The 8,936-nt window shown below is 42.7% G+C and overlaps 1 long non-coding RNA gene across 1 annotated transcript; it reads left to right on the top strand.

The window, feature by feature from the left end:
- Positions 1-1,068: 1,068 nt before the first annotated feature.
- LOC127971933 (uncharacterized) lies at positions 1,069-8,700 on the top strand. Its single transcript, XR_008156974.1, has 2 exons — positions 1,069-1,771; positions 2,648-8,700. It is a non-coding gene; the product is annotated as an uncharacterized LOC127971933 (long non-coding RNA).
- The last annotated feature ends 236 nt before the right edge of the window (positions 8,701-8,936 follow it).

Genomic DNA, 8,936 nt, shown 5'->3' with positions numbered 1-8,936 from the left:
GTGTCCATCCATAATATCTTAAATTGTGTTTTGAAGACAAAGATTTTATGGGTTTGGAACGACATGGGGGTAAGTGATTTAATGACTTAATTGTAATTCTGTGGTGAATACCAATATATTATACATTTTGAGCAAAAATATATATTTTTTTCTGTCGCATTAAGGCTCAATGCCTAGGGCACAGGGAATAATAACAATGAACCAAGAGATAACATGGTCTCTGAGTCACACAGATCCTGGCCGTTTTTTATCTATATCCACTAGATGGTGCCAGCACTCCATCTATGGAATTGGTTCAGCTGACCCCTCTGGCTCTTTATCAGGAGTATTGGAGAGAGAGTTCAGCGCATCTGTTGGTCCTTGCCAAGGGTTACAGACTTCAGTTCGCTGTTAAACCCCTTCCTTTGAATCAGAATCAGAATCAGAAAGAGCTTTATTGCCAAGTATGCTTACACATACAAGGAATTTGTTTTAGTGACATAAGCTTCCAGTACACAGAGACAACAACACACAGACAAAAAAAAAGAGATTTACAAATTGGCAAATAAATAAGTGTATAAACAATTGTGCTATAAATGATAATGGAATAGGATTGAGTGAGATGCAGGAATGTTCTAGGATGGAGGGTTAACAAATAAATATAAGGATATTGCACGTTAATAAGCATAAGTAGGGAACATTTAACTGTTCATGAGGTAGATTGCCTGGGGGAAGAATCTGTTCTTGTGCCTTGCTGTTCTGGTATTTGCGGCTCTGAGGCGCCAACCAGATGGCAAAAGTTCAAAGATGGGGTGACTTGGATGTGAGGGATCCAGAGTGATTTTCTGAGCCCTTTTCCTCACTCTGGATGTATACAGCTCTTGAAGGGTGGGCAGGGGAGCACCAATAATCCTTTCAGCAGTCCGAACAGTTCTCTGTAGTCTTCTGATGTCTGATTTTGTTGCTGAACCAAACCAGACAGTTATTGTAGTACACAGGACAGACTCGATGAAGGCTGAGTAGAACTGTTTCAGCAGCTCCTGTGGCAGGTTAAACTTCCTCAGCTGGCGAAGGAAGTACAACGTGGTGGAAAAATTCATTTTAACATTGTTTCTGTATACCCATATATGCATGTGTTTTTCCTTTCTGTTCTTATGTGAATTTTTATGGCCTAAGAGTAATGGCAAGCAGGTGATTCACGGAGACTGTGGGCTCAGGGGAATGACACCTGGAGGGAAAACAGATGTCTGAGTGTGACCTGAGGGGGTCACTGGGCCATATAGTGGGGGAGCAGTGCTTAGGGATGACCTGAGGGGGTCACCCAGGTCCTAAATGTGTGGGAAGGGATTCACAGAGAATGTGTTTTATGTTATCTATGGAAATTTTCAGCTGTTCAGTGTGTGCAACCTTGGAAGAGCAGAGGTATATAAGGCAGAGGATTGCCCTCTTCCTGGGTCGGTTTCACTCTGCAGAAACTCAGTGTTGCGGTATGACTGTCTGACCTTCTTTGCAAAGAAAAAAAGCTTTCTTTTTTAATTATACCTGAGAATGAGTCTGTCTCTTATGCTAATGAGAGTTGATTTAAATTTTGCTACGACAATTTGGTGTCAGAACGTGGGATTCCTTGGATGTGTCTTTTGGACCTGTGAGCGGACGGTGACTGATCATCCTGAACAATAGAAGTTCAGCCCTCACCCCGATTAGATTTGAGGGAGAAAGGGACCGACCGCCGAGGCCCGGAGGAGACACCACTGGAATCAGGAAAGAACCGGAGTGGCAACAGAGCTCTCGGGTAAGAGACAGTTCATGGTATTCTAAATTTTGGGTTTTTAGAAATAAGGATTGGAATCTAAATTAGAAGAGGGACGAACCATAGCGGTGGGGCCTTCTCTGTGGGAAGCACATTCAAGAGGATGAGAGGATCCGATTGTGATCACAATCAAGAAGATGAGGGTATCCGATTGTGAGAATACTGTGGCACAGTTAATAAATTTCTAAGGGGAATTGAAACTGCTGCAACTGGCGTGATCGTAAATTGAGTTAGAAATTGAGATCAAAGCGATCCAGATATTTCGAAGCGATAAGCTGAGATCACGCTCGAGCGGTTAACATATTTCTAAGAGGGGAAGTGAAACTGTGCGAGTATTGCCTCTTCCGACTTGGGCAGAGGAAAGTCGGATCTGTTGGAGACGTCTGACAGATTATAGGCGCGACGAAGAGAATCCCCACAGAGAAGGAAACCAGCATATATGGGAAAGTCTCAGAGCAAGCTCGCTGTATATGATACACCGGTGTTTAGGCAAATGAAAAAAGTGTATGGCCAAAAATGCATGCAAGATATGGGGAAGTTAATTAAATACCATGGTTTACAAAAGAGGGAACGTTGAGAGTTAAGAAATTAAAAGCTGTGAAGGAATCAGTAGAAGAGGGAAGCGAGGGACAGAAAGGTTGTTGTGCGAGGCACATTTGTGAGAAATGTGAAGGAACTGTGAATTGTTGGATAGCGGAAGCAGATAGGAGAGAAAGGAGAACAATGCAGAAAGAATTAGCAAGTAGGAAGGAGGAAAAGAAAGTTGAAGAATGCAAAGAAAGTGTAAATGCCTCACATAGACCTACTAACCGTTCTGATGTTTGTGTTTCTAAACATGTACCTCCGCCATACACACAGTTCCCGGTGACCGAGGTGCAAGCCGCGAAAATGGACCCCGATCTCGACTGCTCTCCACCGAGAAGACCAACAGCACTGTGGCCAAATCCAGAATGGAGACAAGAAGCAGCGGAAGACCCAGATATCATTCCTGAAACCCCCAACGAGGAAATTGAAGAGGAAATAGTGCGCAGAGCACCCCCGACAAAGAAAAGTCAAACAGCGAAAGAAGAAAATGCGAGTATAACAGCTCCATTGATTGAAGTTTCTGGCCCTGACGGCCCTGTTATGGTCTTTAGACCATGGACTATAACGGACATGAAGGAAGCGATGGCTCACTTGCTGAGCCCTGACGAAGCAGGTGATACATTTTCTACCGAATTAGTCACCTTCTGCCAAGAATTCAGCCCTACCGTGTAAGAACTGAGGAGGCCGCTGGCAGTGAAACTGGGGGCTACGAGCAGGCATGAAGTGAGTGGAGAGCTGCAGAAAGAGGACTGTCGGAGAGAACACTGTGAATGGAAAAGTGGATGGCTATCTGCTGTTTTAGCACACGCTTTGCATGCAGAGGAGATGCAGACGGCGAAGAAGGAAAGAGTTAAAGCCAAGACCAACAGAGAGTGGCAGCTGGTGTTTGTGCAAGCCGTGTCGAAGCCAGGGGGCTATTCTGCGCAGCAAAACCAGCAATCGAAATCGGGAAGATGGAAAAGAGGAGGAGAAAGATATCCGAACGAAACTGAAAGAAACTCTGAAAGATGGGGTTGTCGGATCTGTAAGACTGATGAACATAAGACATTCAGGTGTACAAGATACAGACTGTGCAAAAAAGGATGGTCATTGGGCCGAGGATTGCCCAGAGAACCGGCAAAATCAACAAGCAGACTGAAGCGAGGGAGACGGAGAGCAGAGAGGAGGGGTCCTGGGCGAGCAACCAACAGTCACAAGTCAGGCAAGTGAAAATGTTCTAACCGCAAACACATACACATACACTGATGTACTTTCTGCTCTCTGCAATGAAGAAAACGCTTGCTTTCCTTTGTGTACGTCTGATTCTGTTGATAAGCATCCTGACAAATGTGCTATTATGTTTAAAAGTGAAGCTTTTATGAAAATGCCTAAATATCCTATGCTAGTGGAGGGGATATTGATTGAGTTTTTAGCTGATATATAATATATATATATATATATATATATATATATACAGCCATGTGATTTGCAATGCCAACCACAATTAACAGGTGAAATGAATGAGTCAATTTCTGCATCAGGGCACGTAATTTGTGAAAGGTTCACAGTGCCTCTGAGGGGGTGAGGCATGCTTTTCTCTATACCCCTGCATGTCCAGTGCCTTTGATGGGGAGAAATTTGTTGTGCAAACTAAATTTGACGTTGACCGCAGACTCTGGGGGTGTCCGAATGACAGAGAAAGAGCAGATTTGCTGTCTGCAACACAGAACCAAAATGGGCATATGAATGGCACATCATAAATTCTGATTGGGCTGAAATGATATGTGAACTGGCTAAAGATAGAACAAAACCATTTGATAGAGAAATCATGTTTCCTGACAAATTGCATTGCACGTCACATGTTGTAGTACAACCAGATGGCCAGTATGAAAAAGGTTTGAGGGAGGAAAAGGAGAAACTTTACATTTTGAGAAAATGTTTTAGACAGTAAATGTGTGTTCAGTCTCAGTTTGCCTGACAGAAAAACAGTTTCAGTTTTACTTAATGGAAGATTCTGTGCCTCACTTATCGCTTTCCAAGGACAGGAGCCAGACAGGGCCCAGATTAGACTTGTTTGTGAAAAACTGTGTTTATGCCAAAGACTGGAGACAGATAGGGGAGGGAGTGAAACACAGTGAGAGTCTGGGAGTGTTTATGACTGAGTGCAAGCATGACATTGAGACAGAGAGAGTTGTGGTACCCATTGACAAAAGAAAGAGGGGGAATCATTGCATGACAGTTATTTTTGCCTTCAGATATACATCCAGTATTAACAAAAGTGCCATCAGAGTTATGGGCAAAACACAAATATGATTTGGGTTTGATTAAAGGACGTGAACCAGTTGTGGTCACCCCAAAATCTGATTACAGACCATGTCAACATCAATACCCTCTAAAACAAGAGGCAATTCTTGGTATAAAAACAGTGTTTGAGTCACTATTAAAAGAGGGGATGGTGCTGTGCAATGATTCTCCAGTTCGCACTCCAATTTTTCCTGTAAATAAAAATAAGGGATGTGGGTCAGCCCACAGAGTGGCGATTTGTACAGGATTTACAGGCTGTAAGCGCTGCTGACAGGCAAAGAGCTCCATCAGTACCAAATCCATACACAATTTCGTCACAAATACCACAAGATGCAACATTCTTCTCAGTGGTAGATTTGGCAAATGCATTTTTTAGTGTGCCAGTTGATAAAGACAGCCAATTCTGATTTGCATTTGAATTTGAGGGCAAAGGTTACAATGAAGCCCTAAGAAGGAGTTTGGAAGCTTTGACCCTGACAGCAGGTACAGCTTTGTTACAGTATGTGGATGATCTTTGCTTGTGTGCTCGTGATGAGCTTAAATGTGTAAACTGACACTGTGACCGTCCTGAAGCATCTGGCTCGGGAGGGCCATAAACTCAGCCTGACAAAACTGGAGTTCGTGAAACAACAGATTACATTCCTGGGGCATGTAATAACACTGAATAGCAAATCACTGTCTGAAAAAGGGGTTAAAGAGAGGTCCCAAAACCAGTAATAACAAATAAACAAATGCTTAATTTTGGGGATGTGTTCCTACTGTAGAACATCTATTCCAAATTATGCAATTTTTGAGCTGCCCCTGAGAGCCCTGAGAGGGAAGGGGTTGAATTTATATTACAGGATTGAGTTGACAGAGAAAGCGGGAGAGGCATTACTGAACATGAAAGTTCAGCTGTCTGTTGCGCCAACTCTGGGCTTGCAGGCTCCAAATAAACCCTTTGTTCAGATGGTTGATGAGAAAAATGTATTTATGAATTCTGTATTGTTGCAGCATCATGGAGACAAACTGAGACCTGTGTCATATTTTTCTAGCAAATTAGACCCAGAATTCGTAGGTTACTCTGATTTGACATTGATGGTGTCTCACGCAGTGTCCATGATTTTGCAGGAATAGAAAACATCACACTATCGACAGCACAATGTTTAAGATATCAAACTATTCTGCTTGATGTACTTGATATCACTGTTAAGCAATGCACGACCTTGAATGCTGCTACTCTCCTCCCAACAGAAGAGGATGGGGAAGAGCATCATTGTCGTTTAACAGCACTTGAACAAGTGTGTACACCACGTCCAGACCTGTCTGACGTGCCACTCGAAAATTGTGAAAATGTCCTCTTTGTGGATGGCTCAGCTTTTAAAGATCCAAAAATAGGCCTGAATAAGGTTGGTTATGCGACAACTGAATTTGACATTGTGGCCTCTGGCTCATTGCCATCAAATTATTCAGCACAAGCAGCTGAGCTTGTGGCATTAACAGAAGCATGCAAACTAATGACAGACAAATGTGTAACGATTTACACAGATTTACTAGACGATATGCATTTGGAGTTACTCATGATTTTGGTGCGCTGTGAAAACAGAGAAAGCTTTTAAAGTCAGATGGGCGACCAATATTAAATGCACCCCTCGTGGCAGATTTGCTAGACGCTATTTTGCTGCCAGAAAAGATAGCCATTTGTAAATGTGCAGCGCATACTAATAACAAAGATTCTGTATCTACAGGAAATGTCAGAGCAGACGCAGCGTCGAAGGCTGAAGCATCTCAGCAGACAAAATCACCAGAGTGTACTTTGTTATCTGAAAATAACCCTGACATTTCTTCATCTTTACAGGACATGCAGACATTTGCGACAGGGCAGGAGAGAGAGAAATGGAAACAGTGTGGTTGTGAGGTGGTGAATGGAGTATGGATGAGTGGAGATGGCAAGCCTTGTTTACCTAAACACTTCTTTCCTCACTATGCTAAGTCGATGCATGGGAAAGACCACGCATCGAAAGGGGGAATGATTATGCAAATTAAAGAATTGTGGTTTACAAAAGGGTTAAAAAATGTATGCAGAAAATTTTTGAAAAAGATTTGTCATTTGTAATAATGTGGCAAGAGGCATAAAAATGTCTCATGTATCCCAGACAGCACAGATGGATTTCATTGAACTGTTTCCATGTGAAGGGAAGGAACAATGGTTTGGTATTTGTGGACATGTGGTCCAAATGGGTAGTGGTCTGCCCAATGTCCAAACAGGATGCAGCAGCAGTAGTAAGGGCTCTGCTGACTGAAATAGTCCCGAGATGGGGACATTCCACGAAAAAGCAGTTCGGGCAATGAAACACATTTTGTGTAGGGGCAATAAAAACCTAATTGGCTAAGTGTTGTGAGAAAACTGGACTCACATGGGTTAAGGTGCTCCCAATCGTTCTCATGTACATGAGAATGAGAAATCGATCCAGAGTAAACCTGAGCCCTTTTGAAATTCTCTTTGGCAAACCGAAATTTGTGAGTATTGAAAGTGGGTAAACAACAGCTACCATCTACAGGTGTGTGAGCATGACACGTTGAGTTATTGCAAGGAAATGTCTTTTCTGTTGTCTAATGTCTGTGTTCAGGTGAAAGCTGCTCAGGAGAAGGTTGCTGAACCACCGTTGCACAACCTGAAACCAGGGGATTTCGTGGTGGTACGTGATCTGAGGAGAAAGAGCTGGAAGGCGAAAAGGTGGCTGGGACCGTTCCAGGTGCTTCTGACCACTCACACGGCTGTGAAGCGAGCAGAGAGAGCAACGTGGATCCAGGCTAGCCACTGCAGAAAGGTCCCACCTGCATCTGAGGAGGAGGAGCTGAGGGAGTAAGGATCTGGAGAAACACACGTCAACAAGGCCAAGAATCCAGCCTAAACATGAGAATGGCCGTAAAAGAGCCTGAACGTACACATAATGCTGCTAAATGATTTTTGCTGCTATTATGTCTACTATGTATTTTTAGTTGATATCCAGCTCAGTACAGAGACTGGTGAAATCTAGTGTTTCACATCAAATGGTTCAAATGACTGTGTACAACGTAGACGTTATCATGGATTTGAGTAGGGAGAAAACTACTTATGAAGGGACAAACAGTAGTGGAAGCTACAGTGAAATGTGTTAAATGTATGAGATTTATGAGATTTTTTTTTCTTTGAAGTAAGAAATGTTCAGGCCTATCTGAATGTATACTGTTTGTTTGCTTGAAATAGGGTCTGTCCCCATATAAAAAGCCTTAGCATATTTTCTAAATTCTTTTACAAACTTAAGAGGGTGATCATTTATGCTAAGATCAGGGGGTGAAGAGTATAAATGTGATGAAATGCCTTAAGTTTGCTTTATTTTGAATCATGTTTGTATTTCTGAGTGTGAAATTTTTGATTTTGGATCGTGTTTGTATCTGCGACGTGACTGAGGGTCTGACTAAATGTCAGGAATGCAGTAGCAGTGACTTACTCGTTTAGCCCGGCGCCCAGAGCAAACATAATATTAAGTGTGTAGTGAGAATATAATCAGTAGTAATGAATTTTTTATGTTTGATTGATCAATGAATGATAAAAAGAGGGAAATTGTGGTGGGAAATTCATTTTAACATTGTTTCTGTATACCCATATATGCATGTGTTTTTCCTTTCTGTTCTTATGTGAATTTTTATGGCCTAAGAGTAATGGCAAGCAGGTGATTCACGGAGACTGTGGGCTCAGGGGAATGACACCTGGAGGGAAAACAGATGTCTGAGTGTGACCTGAGGGGGTCACTGGGCCATATAGTGGGGGAGCAGTGCTTAGGGATGACCTGAGGGGGTCACCCAGGTCCTAAATGTGTGGGAAGGGATTCACAGAGAATGTGTTTTATGTTATCTATGGAAATTTTCAGCTGTTCAGTGTGTGCAACCTTGGAAGAGCAGAGGTATATAAGGCAGAGGATTGCCCTCTTCCTGGGTCGGTTTCACTCTGCAGAAACTCAGTGTTGCGGTATGACTGTCTGACCTTCTTTGCAAAGAATAAAAGCTTTCTTTTTTAATTATACCTGAGAATGAGTCTGTCTCTTATGCTGATGAAAGTTGATTTAAATTTTGCCACAACAAACCTTTGCTTGGCCTTTTTCACAATGGAGTCAATGTGATTGTCCCACTTCAGGTCCTGAGAGATGGGGTCATAGCATAGCAAATGTTAGTTAGAAGCAGAAATATCCTCCCCAGGGATGTCATGCATTCAAGATTTTTGAGGGGGCACATGGGGGGTACTAGTCATGGTTGTCAT

This window comes from Carassius gibelio, chromosome A4, assembly GCF_023724105.1.
Source record: "Carassius gibelio isolate Cgi1373 ecotype wild population from Czech Republic chromosome A4, carGib1.2-hapl.c, whole genome shotgun sequence".
NCBI lineage: Eukaryota > Metazoa > Chordata > Actinopteri > Cypriniformes > Cyprinidae > Carassius > Carassius gibelio.
The sequence above is the reverse complement of the archived record's forward strand: the minus strand, read 5'-3'. Positions and strand labels throughout refer to the sequence as shown.